Raw genomic sequence first — 15871 nt, forward strand, 5'->3', positions numbered from 1 at the left:
TCAGTAACTGAAATAAAGCTGAAATAAAAGAAATATTAGAAGAAAAGTTAATGAGAAAAAAAAACATACTAAAACAGAAATAAAAATGAATGCTATATACAGGAACATAAAAAGAAAAAAATTGCACAAGAAAATAATAAGAAAACTATAATTATATATATATATATATATATATATATATATATATATATATATATATATATATATATATATATATATATATATATATATATAAACTAAAACAACAGTGGGGGTAATTAGCATGCACAGAAATAAAAATACTGAAATATGCCCAATAACTACTGATAAAATAAATCCATAATTATGACCAATAACCGATTATGGCACAGACATATTGTGCATACCTAAGATAAAGTGTTGCAGAACACATGCAAATGGCTTAGTACAACTTAGAATGACTATCCAAACCGTTTAAGGCTACAAGAAAGGCCAGTGATCAAAGGCCAGAGTCCTACATTCTTCCTGGGAAACCCTTCCTCTTTCTTCTAAATCTGATATTTTAGCTGCAGGAAGTGACAGCGTGCTGCTGTGCAGTGCTACAGAGCTCGTCTATCTCTCCAAACAGCGCACTAGATGACCTCTGTGCAACCTCTGTGACATCTGACAAGTGACAAAGTTCTGCTGAAACCCTCCTCCGCTGACTGCTTCGCTGCTTTACTTGAATCTGCACCCCATGACGCACATTATACGCATCTCCTCCAAGCTCTATATACACAAACAAGAGACATGAGCATGGTTCAACAGGCATTTCAACTGATGTTCTGCATTCCTTCTTCAAATATAAATACAGACCTCTCTCCGATGACTACAACATGGTCATGGGAGAACAAACAAATAAACTTTATTGCATTTTGACCCACTCGTAGCAATGAAAAGCTGCAATGAAGTTACTGATGGAAAGTGTTCTACTAATGTAAACATGCACTGGGGATTTAAGCACCTATGATTATGTAAGCTATATGAAGATTAAATCATTTAGAAACAGTTGAGGCCAATCCAATGCCAGTAGAGCACACAAACCACAAGTGAATAGAACAAATGGTGGGTCTTCAAATGCAAGAGAACTAATTATGTGCACCAGTGTTCTTATTTGTAACTATTAACATTGTCTTTGTTATTTCAAATAAAAATATTGAAATTAAGCTGAAAATAATGTAAATATGAAAAACTTGCCGTAGCAACTTTACATTTAAGCACTAAACCTACCAGACTAAACTAAAATAAAAATAAAGTTAAATAAAAAAATATAAAAAACTAATAAAAATGACATAGCACATAGCAAAACTACTAAATTGTGTAGTTTGTAGCACCGGGTCAAAATTGCATTTTAAGAGAAAAAATTAAACATATTCCATATTTAATTTATAATACTAAACTAACCCTGATGTGCACAGATTGCACCTAACATTAACATTTTTATAAATGAAAAATGCCATTGAATGGCAAAATTAAATGTAGAATCAACATAAATTTAAATATTAATTGTTTAATGGTGTCTTTTAAATGTTATGGCAACTCCAGTTAAGCAAAATCACAAACAAAATATCAATGCAAATGTATTAATATAATTATGTTCCTTCACTTAGACTTTTTTTTTTTAATTGCGTTAGCTGAGTTCATTGTTTCTGTAAAATATCCATCTCATGCATATGTATACAGACCAACAAACAGCACAGTTCCCATTCAAGGGTAACTGATTAATTTATGTGTCATGTAGTCGAGTATAATTCACACAATGATTAAAATGCCTCCCCTTAGGTAGAACAAGAGAGAGACGTTTCTAACTGAAGCACGTGGAATCAATTGCACATGACTTGTAATGGAGATCAATCTTGATAATTACTATGGCAGGAGTGGAGGCAGCTTTATTAAAGTGACCGTTCACTAATGTCACACAGTTTTATAAATGGTGACCAAGAAGGGAGAGAGAACAAGACGGAATGTTTAGAGTCGGTCTGCGGTTGCTCTCGGCGTCTGCCGTCACCTAAAACAGCAGGGCATTAGAGAGATATATGGCAGGGCGTTTCACACCTCTGTCGTGAAACTGCGTAAAGCACATGTTCACATGCATGGCAGAGGATTTCTGACCTGGTCCCCGCTGGACTCCTGCTGAGAAGGGCTGCTGCAGATATCAGCTGCACAGGTGTCAAACCTCACTCCTGCTTTCCCAAACAAGCCACCCTCAGTGAAAAGAGTGTAACTGACTTCTCTACCACAATAGAGCTAGCAGGTCTGTTTACATGTAAAGGCTGCTAATGGAAAGGCTGCTAGGATGATCCAATTAGATATGCTATCGGGACAGGTGACTTAGTGCGAAGTGTTCTTGTTGTTGTTGTTGCAGTGATATGGAGGTAGTCAGGAAAACTGTTCCTGTAAATGGTAAAAAAAAAATCAAAATAAAAAAAGTCAATACACTTCTTGCATGCAACATATATCCTTGACCTAAAAAAAGTAAACAAATGAGAAACAGTCTTCCTCTATTGCAGGACAACCTGTAAAGGCCTGGACAGGTGCCAAGAATGCAGTTGTTTTTAATCATACAAACCATTTCTGTCTTAAATTAAACGTTCTTTTTCCAACATGGTTATATTTTGGATCGATCAAACTAAATTAACTACAAAATGTTCCTGATAATTTGATAGTCTTGTTTAAAAGATAAAATAGCAATGAAATAATTAAGAAATACAATTTCAGCTTTTTTGAATGTGTATAGCCATCATAAAGAATTTGCATTATTTTAATTTAAATAAAAATATTTGAATAATAAAATGATTAATTAAATATAATACTTATTTTTTTATTTTAATTTAATTCATGCACACAGTATTTTTTTTTTTTTATATATAAGTTTAAATGCAAATTCTATAAATCAAGAACACAATATCAAGGGGGAAAAAATGTATCATCATTATCATGCAGCCTTAGATCAAAACAAAAACCATGAAAACTGGTTTTCTCTGAGCAGCTAATGAACTCTAAACCTTTGGCCTTGGTTTGCAGGACAGGACTCAGTGTTGGGAAGCCACACCTCTTCTCTTAAATCTTCCCCATGCTGAGGACTTTTACAGAGCGCTGAAAGGCCCTAAAATTAGGTCAGTGCTCTGGAAGCTTAACCTACTTGCTTAAGTACAAGTGGAAAACTGTATTTATCACCAACACCAGCAGACAGCCTAGTCCACGCCAAGACTATTATCTGAATATCTGACAAGCCTTTAAGGGTATTGAAAAGAAAAGCAGCATAATTCGTCATTTCATATAAGAGAGGCAGACATTAAAGATTGTTGTTTCAAGTGTTCGGCTGTAGGACTGAAAAGTGTTTTGGTGTGTTGGTGGCAAAACAGCCAGGTGTCAGCTGCAGCACCCCGTTCCCATGATTGCGCTCCGGGAGGGGAAAGAGCAGCCAGGATCCCCCGTCTAGTCATGGGAAGGGTCAACTTGTGTCAGACTTGGGTCAAAGTTGAGTCTCGGGTGCCAGTGGTCATGGGTTAGCCAACACAATATTTCCCACTGCATGCCTAGCCTCAGCACATCTGCATCCTTCTAAACACCTCAAATGTGACCCTGAACCACAAAACCAGTCATAAGGGTAAATTTAAAAAAATTGAGATTTATACATCATCTGAAAGCTGAATAAATAAGCTTTCCATTGATGTATGGTTTGTTAGGATAGGACAATATTGTCAGAGATACAACTATTTGAAAAACTGGAATCTGAGGGTGCAAAAAAAATCTAAATATTAAGAAAATCGCCTTTAAAATTGTCCAAATGAAGTTCTTAGCAATGCATATTACTAACCAAAAATTAAGTTTTGATATATTTACAGTAGGAAATTTAAAAAATATCTTCATGGAACATGATCTTTACTTAATATCCTAATGATTTTTGGCATAAAAGAAAAATAAATAATTTTGACCCATACAGTGTATTTTTGGCTATTGCTACAAATATTCCACAGAGACTTAAGACTGGTTTTGTGGTCCAGGGTCACAAATGTGAGAAATAATGCTTGAATTTTAACTATACATAATATAGATATATCCTCCATTACAAATTCTAACTGCTGAGGAAATTTCCCTAAAAGACACAGTACATTAATCTTAGCTTTGCAGTCACAGATTCACCCGTACTGAATTAATTATTATAGTGCTAACAGTACATACTGTATACTGCTTTTTATTTTAAAAAAGGTAAGTGAAATTTTGTTATAATATTTAATATTTTCTACAGTAAATTTGTAACATGCATTATTATTTTATGTAATACAGTAAATTTAATATAAATTAATATTTAGTATACACGTAACCTTATTAATATCCAAAAAAAAAGAGCAAAATTACTTTATTTATTAAAAATTAAATTACACTTTTTTCATACAAATGATCCAATCATCATACACAGCATGATCCAATAATAAGGAAGAAAATATAAACAAATAAATGAATAACAGCTGATATCACTTTCTGTTAATTTGCCACACTAGCAATAGAAGGTTAAGTCGAGAACATTGCACTGAGTAATCCACACTGTGTGCTTGGGTTACTGCGCCTTTTGTCATCCAGGCATTTTATGCATACAGAAACTTTGCATACCATGCACAGTAAACATACTGAGGACCGAGCTATATAATATGCAATTCCAAACATACTCTATGCTCGTAACATGCAGCCACAATGCAAAACAGCACAGAAGAATTCATGTGAATAGTGAAACACTAACAAACAACCTGTGTTTCTATATTTGGATATCAGCTGACTTACACGTTATACAGCTGGTTTCCTCAGAAAGGTGAGAGAATGCTCATGACCTTTGAGTTCACTGATGTTGAAGCAGATTAATGTACCAAAGGTTTAGAAAGCAGGACAGACAGTAGCTTACTGCTAGTATACCAGACAAGACACTCAGAACACTGATTATGTTATCAGATCAGCTAGAACATGGAAAGAATAACAGATCTAATCAACTTTTAACATTCAGTGTGCAAAAAAAAAAAAAAAAAAACCTGGATAAGCTTTAGTTTTCCCAGGAAGAATCATTCAAATCCCAATAAGAGGAACGTTACAAACAAAGCAGCATTCCTGCAGTGCTTCAGTAGTTCACTGGAACTTACAGCCATTCAAACCATTCAAAACATGCGTCTACCCTCTAACCATCAGTCTAGCCCAGATATGGATAAAACTTTCATGCAAATATATATATATGGCAATGCAAACAGAGACCAGGGCAAGTTGGAAATAAATATGTAATTGTGTTCCAAAAATATTTGCTACAACACTTTATCGGAATACGAGCATACTGCTTATTATACATTGTGTTGTTTTTTTTTTACATTTTCCAGCAATACATGTTTTATAAAAAAAATAATAAATTTACATAATAATTATATATGTAATAATATAATAATTAGATATTTGTTATTAATTATTATTATTATCATTATATAATTGTATATTTTATCTATTATTATTATTATTATTATTATTATTATTTTACGCAATATTTGTTTATGAATATTGTTGGCTCTGTAACAAATTGCTTATGTTCCTCTACTGTTGTTTTAGGTTAATGCACAGAATGTAATGTAAAATGTAATAATGTAATTGAAAGTGACGCTATATAAATATTAATATTGCAGCTTTGAGATCTCTGCAAACGTGCATATAGCCTACTAAAACAGCATTGAATAATATACTATATAAGAGGAGGAGGATTATGATGGAGGCGGCAGTCAATGCGCAATGCACTGCACCCCCAGCTGCGAAGCATGAGCTAGAGTGGGCCGCACACACACACACACACAAACACACGCCCCCTCCGCACATGTAGGTGAGAGTGGGAGACTGATCTATATGCTGGGGAGTATGTGAGCACAGCACAGGGAGAGGCAGAAGGAGGGAGTGCATCAGCAACCGTTACTCACTTTCTCCCACGTGACATTCTTTCAACGACAAAAATGAAAGCGAGCAAAGAGCGGCAGGAATGCGGCCAACAGTCGAGCTGAATAGGGATTTCTGAATCCTGAGGAGCTTGTGAAGAGGCAGTGGCGAAAATAACAACGGTTTTTTAATGCCACCGAGCCCAAATCACACACATGGATCATTATTTTTGGATAAGCTGCTGTTTGTGCTTGCATCTCCAGCGCTCGTCTTAGATGCAAGCATATTATATAGCATGCTATAAAAGCTGCTACATAATCCTGCCATGTGGGCCTTCAGGGAAGTGATATAAGCTGTTACAAGACAAGTGCAATCCCAAGAGATCTACTGTCTCTGTGAGGAAGGGCAGATGTTTATGCAACAACTACCGGCACCTGTCATGTACCTGAGGAATATGAAATGATGTGAATGTCAGTTTGTCGAAATTTTTCATCCACTCTGCTGCGAACTGGAAAAGTGCTGAGCTGCTGACTCATATTTTTAAAAGCTCGCTACACAAATAGCATAGTCATCATGACCCGGGCACTTTTGAAGCTTCTATCTTGCCAAGCCTTTCATAACATGTTCAGCTCTTTCACAACACAGACAGAGTAAAGGACTTAAGTGTGGGGTATTGAACTACAGACCACACATCCATCTGTTGAATAACAACCTTCATTAGCTTGCAAAACATCACAAAATCTACCACGTTCTGTAACTATTTTCAGCACTGCCTGTTTCATATTTTTAGCATTTAAAATGCTAAAATTGAAATTTACTCCATGAGTTAGGCTATTTCAGCAAATGATGTCACATGTTAGCCATGTAATATGTTACATATGGAATTATCCAACAGCTTAGTGTTTAGTCTGAAAGTCAGTGAAAGACATGCGTGACTATCTATCTATCATTCACTGACAGGCTTCTAGTCAGCGTATGGCAAAAACAGAAATGACCACAGTCCCAACAGTATATTTCCTGTCTGTCTCAAAAATTATCTCTAGATAAAACCAGACAAAATTCAGTCTGAAGTATCGGAAGGTGTTTTCCCTGAAGCATGTTTTTCCAAACAGGACCCCATACTTTCCCCCCACAGTCTGTGAGTCAGTCTGCTGACGCAAGGCAGCAGGAATCTGGTCAGGGGTTTCGTCCCGTCTAGACTGAGCACAGTTTAACTAGAGACAGAATTGCAGTGGAAAACAAAAGAAGAGCCTCTGCAGTGAAGTCCTATACTGCCACCCTGTGGTGTAGCATGTGTATATAACTACTGTACTCTTTAGATGTATTTATATAATAGTAACATATTACAAAAATCAAATGGTTGTTAACTTTGACTTTATAACCGCAAATGTACTTCAAAGATTTCCAAGATAGGCCTGTATAATACATTTTATTCTTTCTTTAAGCATAACAATATGAGGGATGAGCAGAATTGAACATTTCAGTCAATGTTCAGTGTTTGGTAAAAACTAAAATACACAGTTTTCTGTATTCATATAGTGGAGTCATATAGTGCATGAGTCATATTCATATAGTGCCCCCTTTTCTTTTATTTCAAATTATTTCCAGGTTTAAATTAGATTTTGAATCACAATCTGGTCTCAGACTCTTGGACTCCACTATATGAATACAGAAAACTGTGTATTTTAGTTTTTCATTTTCATGCTGTAATGTGGCAACTTCTGCACTCTTAAAATTCCAAAAATATTAATTTTAAATATTCCATGTAGTAAGAACAGATCTATTAGGTCTTTTATCTTTATACAATATAGGACTGCTCTAACTACAAGTTAATCCAAAGCAACAAGACCATTTGAAACTCCCATAAAGGGGTTAGTGTGAGAGTGTGTGTGTGTGTGTGTGTGTGTGTGTGTGGTCCCCACGGGTAAACAAGCTAATAAATCACACAGAATGAAGTTTTTTGAAAATCTAAAAATGTAGAAAGTTTCCTGTAAGGAGTAGGTTTAGGTGTAGGGTTGGTGTAGGGCAATAGAATATACGGTCTGTACAGTAGAAAAAGCATTACGCCAATGGAGAGTCCCCACAAGGATAGTAAACCAGACTGTGTGTGTGTGTACTTGTTTTTCTATTCAGGTGGGGACTTAAACCTGAATACACACAGACTCGTGGGGACTTGTGTCACGGTGGGGACCTAAATTGAGGTCCCCACAGGCAAACAAGCTAATAAATCACACAGAATTAACTTTTTTGAAAATCTAAAAATGCAGAAAGTCTCCTGTAAGGGGTAGGTTTAGGTGTAGGGTTGGTGTAGGACAATAGCACATACAGTAAGTACAGTATAAAAACCATTACACCTATGAATGTCCCCACAAGGATAGTGAAACAAGTGTGTGTGTGTGTGTGTGTGTGTGTGTGTGTATATACACACACCTGTTTTAGTGGTTCGCTTTATAGCTTATTCTAGAACAAATTCAATATAGCTATAGCGGAATTCTAGAAATACTACAAATAAAAACTAGTATCATTAACACAGCGGTTCTCAATTCCAGTCCTCACGCCCCCCACTCTGCATATTTTGCATGTCTCTCTTAGTTAACACACCCGTTTCAGATAAACAGCTCATTAGAAGTGAGCTCCGTGCATGAACTGTGTTTCGATTGACATGCTCCCTGCACAGTGTTCATTGCTTCCTACTCCCTGCATTGCTTCCTACTCCCTGAGCAGGGGAAATCCATTGAAGTTTACTTCTTCGGAACATTCATTCACGGAATTGCACAAATCTTCACACATAGACAAAACTTACTAGAGTGTGACAGAAATGCATATGTAAATAAATACAATTTAAATTCGCGTCTCGTACACTTTAATTACATTTAAATGGAACATACGCTCGCTTTGATCTGGAATCATGGCGGAATATCCTGTGATGTCCACTTCGCAGGGCACTTACGTTCGAATAGAACAAACATCAGAAGCGATAAGAGATACACACAAAATGTGCAGAGCGGGGGAGCACGAGGACTGGAATTGAGAACCGCTGCATTAACATAATACATATAATGATAAATGTATATATATAGTTCTCCTTTCGTTGTTTGATTTCTAGACAAATCAATAGTGCTGCCAAACGATTAATCGCGATTAATCGCATCCAAAATAAAAGTTTTTGTTTACATAATATACAGTATCTCACAGAAGTGAGTACACCCCTCACACTTTTGTAAATATTTTATTATATCTTTTCATGTGACAACACTGAAGAAATGACACTTTGCTACAATGTAATGTAGTGAGTGTCCCCTCAAAATAACTCAACACACAGCCATTAATGTCTAAACCGCTGGCCACAAAAGTGAGTACACCAAATTGGGCCCAATTAGCCATTTTCTCTCCCCGGTGTCATGTGACTCGTTAGTGTTACAAGGTCTCAGGTGTGAATGGGGAGCAGGTGTGTTAAATTTGGTGTTATCGCTCCCACTCTCTCATACTGGTCACTGGAAGTTCAACATGGCACCTCATGGCAAAGAACTCTCTGAGGATCTGAAAAAAAGAGTTGTTGCTCTACATAAAGATGGCGTAAGCTATAAGAAGATTGCCAAGACCCTGAAACTGAGCTGCAGCACGGTGGCCAAGACCATACAGCGGTTTAAAAGGACAGGTTCCACTCAGAACAGGCCTCGCCATGGTCGACCAAAGAAGTTGAGTGCACATGCTCAGCATCATATCCAGAGGTTGTGTTTGGGAGATAGACGTATGAGTGCTGCCAGCATTGCTGCAGAGGTTGAAGGGGTTGGGGGTCAGCCTGTCAGTGCTCAGACCATACGCCGCACACTGCATCAAATTGGTCTGCATGGCTGTCGTCCCAGAAGGAAGCCTCTTCTAAAGATGATGCACAAGAAAGCCCGCAAACAGTTTGCTGAAGACAAGCAGACTAAGGACACGGATTACTGGAACCATGTCCTGTGGTCTGATGAGACCAAGATAAACTTATATGATTCAGATGGTGTCAAGCGTGTGTGGCAGCAACCAGGTGAGGAGTACAAAGATAAGTGTCTTGCCTACAGTCAAGCATGGTGGTGGGAGTGTCATGGTCTGGGGCTGCATGAGTGCTGCTGGCACTGGGGGGCTACAGTTCATTGAGGGAACCATGAATGCCAACATGTACTGTGACATACTGAAGCAGAGCATGATCCCCTCCCTTCCTTCCAACATGATAACGACCCCAAACACACCTCCAAGACGACCACTGCCTTGCTAAAAATGCTGAGGGTAAAGGTGATGGACTGGCCAAGCATCTCTCCAGACCTAAACCCTATTGAGCATCTGTGGGGCATCCTCAAACGGAAGGTGGAGGAGTGCAAGGTCTCTAACATCCACCAGCTCCGTGATGTCGTCTTGGAGGAGTGGAAGAGGACTCCAGTGGCAACCTGTGAAGCTCTGGTGAACTCCATGCCCAAGAGGGTTAAGGCAGTGCTGGAAAATAATGGTGGCCACAGAAAATATTGACACTTTGGGCCCAATTTGGACATTTTCACTTAGGGGTGTACTCACTTTTGTGGCCAGCGGTTTAGACATTAATGGCTGTGGGTTGAGTTATTTTGAGGGGACAGAAAATTTACACTGTTATTCAAGCTGTACACTCACTACTTTACATTGTAGCAAAGTGTCATTTCTTCAGTGTTGTTACATGAAAAGATATAATAAAATATTTACAAAAATGTGAGGGGTGTACTCATTCTGTGAGATACTGTATGTGTGTGTGCTGTGTATATGTATTATCTATATTTAAATACACACACATGCATGGATATATTTAAGAAAAAAAATTTATATTTGTATATTAAACATTTATATATAATATAAATATATACACATGTAAATATTCTCAAAATATATACTGTATGAGTGTGTCTTTATATATACATAATAAATACACACAGCACAAACATATATTTTGTAAACAAAAACGTTTATTTTGGATGCGATTAATCATTTGACAGCACTGCAAATTAAACATAGAATCCGAATCACTATCTTTCATCAAATGTGCAAACAGCATGTCAATTACAAGCAATATGCAATTTACAAGCAAGTACACATCAACTGTCTATCTATCAGCAATGAACCACAAGGAGGCCTCATCTGTCTCTATTAACAAAACTGAACTGTGGACCTGGGTGGTTGCTATGGATACAGCTCATTGCAGGCTGCAGAGAGTATATGCATGAATCAGAGGAATATTGTTACTTTGACACCCTCATGTGGTCAAAAATGATCAGGCTGCATCAGATAACCTGTAGGCCTGTATGTACAATTCCCTGCCAGCTTGAGTACAAACATAACAAACATCTGCATTCATATTCAGATCAGTATAACTTGTATTTGGACTTTGTCCTACCTGGATGATGGAGAGGCTGGAGACTAAAGCTGGCTCAGGGATCTGCAGGCAAATTCGCTTGTCTAGAACACACAAACACAAGGCACAAATCATTTATCAGAGCAAGTAAACATTCAAGCAATATGTTATTTACCTATTTGAGTGGTTCCTGCATAATAAAATTACTTTTTATCAGTGAATACAATTAGGTATTGCTATAAAAGCTATATTTCGATTTAAAAGTGACAACAATCAACCAAAAAAATTTCACAATCAAAGCATTATTTAATGATATAATATAGAAATATACATACACATACAAGTAAAAACCATAGCAAATAATAATAATAAAAGCAATAATGTCATAAAGTCATAAAAAATATCATAAGCCACAAAGGATCAGGCAGTGATATATTAGAAAAAACAAAACAATCAATTTGATCACCAGGGGGCAGTGTACTGATGCAAGGCCACTAACATAATTCATATAATACAGATTAGGTCAGAATTAGCATTATTGCAATCTTAATCTACTTTTAGTAGCTATGCAGAATTAATCTCCCCCACCACCATCTGTGAGGTTTTGTTTTTATCCCTCTCTAATCGTGACATGGAAATATGCTCAGACAGGCTTTAACCAAGCAAGTGTACACATACTGTAAATTCCAACCTGTTTTCACTTGGGTCACTGAAAACCTTTACTCTTGCTCTTTGCAACTATTAATACCATTTAATGTTTGAATATCATTGACTTATTACACCACTATGGCATTATGATTAAAAAAAAAAAAACATTAAAAATATACTAGCTTAATAGACTTTTGTATTAATAGTTAAACATTTCACAATAAATCAGTCCTATAAATATGCAACACTGCATTAAAAATAAAATAGCCCAACATATTTATAGTCTAATCATAACTGGCAGCACTTTTGTCATACACTTTCAAAGTTGTAGACGAGATGGTGAAATAATGTGCATTACAGCTATAACCATTATTCATGTTGTCAAAACAAATATTTCCAACCAGGCAAACCAGGGTAGAATGAGAGAAGAGATGTGAGGCGGCAAAATCAAAATCTATGAATAATTAATCTCATCTCATTCAATGGAGCTCGGAGTATGATCCTAGCCAAGCAAAACAAAGTGGCCACCTTCCGCATTTCGCCAACCATCTGTTACTGAATACAGAAAATGTATGTACTTTTTTACTTTTTAATTAGGGTTCCTATGGAATAAGTGAGTGAAGTGAGCCGGTTCTGTAATTAGTGCACAGGAGCAGGTCCAAATGTAATTATATTCATGTCCCTGGAAGCATTCACACGGGAAACATATAGGTCGCTTCAAGCCATCTGATTAGCTTGAGATAATTGATTTTAAATACTTTATAATTGGTAATTCAACAATATATACAATCAATATATATACTACAAAATTGCTAAATTACATACCTATATCTATATCCATCTATCTACACACACACACACACACTACTAAATTACATATACAAAGTAGTCTTTCACAAAGCATGAGAGCTGAATAAAAACAAAGCCAATATGGACAGCTTTTATATTGTTATGTTTTGTATATTTGAGGGAGGGGGAGGTGGTACTTACACCTGCACTAGACAACGTGATATACAGTACAAAGCATTACGTACATCAAAATTCAATAGGACATGGCATGGCAGGTTGGACTTCTGTAGTAAATCTAACCAGACCCAGAGCACCGTGTACTAGCACACTGTGAATTCTGTGGCTCAGTATGGTAATGTTGCCAAAACCGTAATAATGGCTCACCATGAGGTCACTTTCTATAATAGGTAAACAGGAGCGATCCATCAGCTCTCCAAATGTAATACGTTCCATCGACCAGAGCAAATCAAATACTTCATTTGCTGAATCTACTTGCTCTTTCTGTTCAGGAGGAACATGGTTATTTAAACCCACTCAGAGGTTTCCCTATAAAGGAGAACTATGACAACAAAAATGAAACTTCTTGGCATGCATAACAAAAAGCACATTATAATACAACAGGCCACTACAGAAGTGCTGAGTGTAAAAAGATGATTTTCTTTAGGTTACAACAAGCAACAAACTCAAACAGGTACGATAAAATCTTTCTAGATTTCTATGTTGTAATGTTCTATTAACAAAAAGTATAAATTCTGAACTGAAATCTATATTTAATACTATAATAAACTAAAATAGTATGAAATATAATAAAATAAATAATTTAAAAAATAAAGTAATATACTATTAAAATACCCTAATATGTAATTCGTTTAATGACATTTGAAATAAATCATTTATTTTTATTTAATATTTTTACAGATGCTTCACTGATCAGTCTTCATCTCCCAAGTCATTTAAAGAACTGACTTCAAAGACGATAAATTCTTCATTATCTTGACATTATCTAAATGTGACTAAACATTACTAGTAATAACCATACTAAGTAACTAGATGATTTTTGGCATGTCCACATTTATTGTAACAGTCTTGCCAAAGGAGGATGGGCTCCCCAATCGAGTCTGGTTCTTCTCAAGGTTTCCCCCTGTTCATCTAAACATCTTATAGAGGTTTCTGTTATTTTTTTCCCCCGGTGGGTTGTTCACTGGATATTCTGTAGAGCCACTATGAACCGAGATCTATGGTGGAAAGTCTTATAGAGATTAAACGTACTATTAATTATACACAAGCCTATAAGTAAACTCCAGCATGAATGTAAGGAAAAGCAGGCCTGTGAAGATGATATTGGTGCTGCTTGGCAGTTTTTGAGCTTTTTCAAAAGCAGAGCTGTATTACTGCATTCAAACAACATTTTATCATGACATCGTCACAATAAATCAGCCCAAAACGATGCAGAAGTGCAATCAGTTGCATATCTGCCATAACGCACAGCCTTTTGCTCCAGAGCTCTGTTGCTGTTGGTAGGCCTTGCTCACACTGATGGAAAGACAATGCGGGCATTTTGACAAACGGTACGCTCTGTACGCATCCCTGCCTATAGCTCTGAAGACTCCATCAAACAATGTATAGAATGTCCAAGCCCACAATGACCCGGCGCTTTAAATATCAGCCACAGAATAAGATAATATATAAGGCGCAAAGGTGTTGACAGGAGGCGCAGGAAAGCTGCTGCTGCTTCTCGCCTGTTAAGCTTTAGTTTGAGCCAGAGAGCAAAGCTTGATTCACGCAAACACCCAAATGCCAATCTTGGCCTCGCGGTTTTTTTGTTTTGTTTTGGGGTTTTTCCTTTTTCTTTTTTCCAAAGCAGACACGTAAAATGTACAATGTACTAAATGTTACTGATAAGAAGCCCACTCCCCACCCCACCGGACAAGGCTCGGAAAATTCAAGCGGTTTCGGATTCGTGACACCGGTGGAGTGGAGCGCCTAACGCAAACGCATTGAAAAACACAGGCGTTTCGGCAAAGCAAACGGATGCTCGGTTACAAACCAGAATCAAGGAAGAAAATAAGAGCTTGTTGTACACTCACCTCGTCTACAGTGATTGTGGAGGTAATTTAAAGGGCCAGGTTCGCGCAGATTGTTACCCCCCCTACCAAACAAACACCACCCCCTCCGTGCACCAGTGTCCACCCAGTCAGTCCCCCCACCACTGGTGACAGCGTTCTCGCACACAAACTTGCTTTTCTCTCCTGGGAAAAAGCTGAGTCGGTTCTGAGTCAAATAAGGCGGCTCTTCGTTAAAATCGAAAACCAATCAGTTTCGCCAGCTCTGCCCTCTCCACCCTCATCGGGTGCCAACGGGTTTGGTTGCGTCTCTCGGCGAGCCGTTTCGCTGCTCGATGGGATTTTGGGGGTTTTGAGCTGTAGAGCGGTCTAAGAAGCACACTTTTCGCAGCGGTTCATCGACCCAGTCTTCATAAGCAACACATTTGGGCGCACCGAACCCGAGTCCGTCTTGCACCGCAGTGTGCAGTAACGCCTGCTGACCCAAGAGGGCGCTGGTGCACAATGTCTGTTCACACCGTCCACACATCTGCAAACACAGCGCTATGGAAGAAGGGCGACAACAGAAAAACAAAATATTCTTCTTACTTTGTTAACGAAATTTTTATTTTGCATTTCAAAGCAGAAAACAATTCTGTATGTTCTGCTTGCTGACTTACTGACAGCAGAATTTAAAGACTATTTCCATTTCCAGTTATTTCCAGTTTAAACGTTGTTTAATCTTTCATTTGATAGGCCTATTTGATTTATTTTGACTAGTTATACATCTCTTTTTTACCTTTTTCTTTACTTTCTTTTCTTTCCCAAGTGCTATTGTTCACATTTATTCCTTTGAACTAACTGATATCTGTTTTTACTAGTATTTTTTATTATCAGATACTATAGTAAGTAATCCAATCCTTTTTCAGTTTCACTATTAGGCCTGATAATTGATTAGATACTACTAGTAGTAGCATAGCAATACTAGGAGACAAAAACATTTTATTCCAGCACTGTAGCATCTATTCAGTTAGCCCCTATTTAAGCTTTTTGAATAGCTGTTAGCTAAGACAGTATTTATTAATTAGACACTGGTACTAGTTCCTTAGTGACTAGTCATTATGAAAAAGAGGTATTTCCA

The 15871-nt window shown here is 37.2% G+C and overlaps 1 protein-coding gene across 2 annotated transcripts in view; it reads right to left on the minus strand.

Annotated features, from left to right (window-relative positions):
• gng7 (guanine nucleotide binding protein (G protein), gamma 7) overlaps positions 1–15222 on the minus strand; it is a 29215-nt gene extending 13993 nt beyond the window's left edge. Inside the window, exons 1-2 of one of the 2 annotated variants that reach the window (XM_058756253.1) lie at positions 14776–15222; positions 11294–11355 (exon numbers count right to left, since the gene is read on the minus strand). The gene's annotated coding sequence lies outside the window, so the exon portion shown is untranslated. The other variant, XM_058756261.1, reaches the window with a different exon arrangement.
• Positions 15223–15871: the final 649 nt, after the last annotated feature.

The sequence above is a fragment of the Onychostoma macrolepis genome, chromosome 02 (assembly GCF_012432095.1).
Source record: "Onychostoma macrolepis isolate SWU-2019 chromosome 02, ASM1243209v1, whole genome shotgun sequence".
Classification (NCBI taxonomy): domain Eukaryota; kingdom Metazoa; phylum Chordata; class Actinopteri; order Cypriniformes; family Cyprinidae; genus Onychostoma; species Onychostoma macrolepis.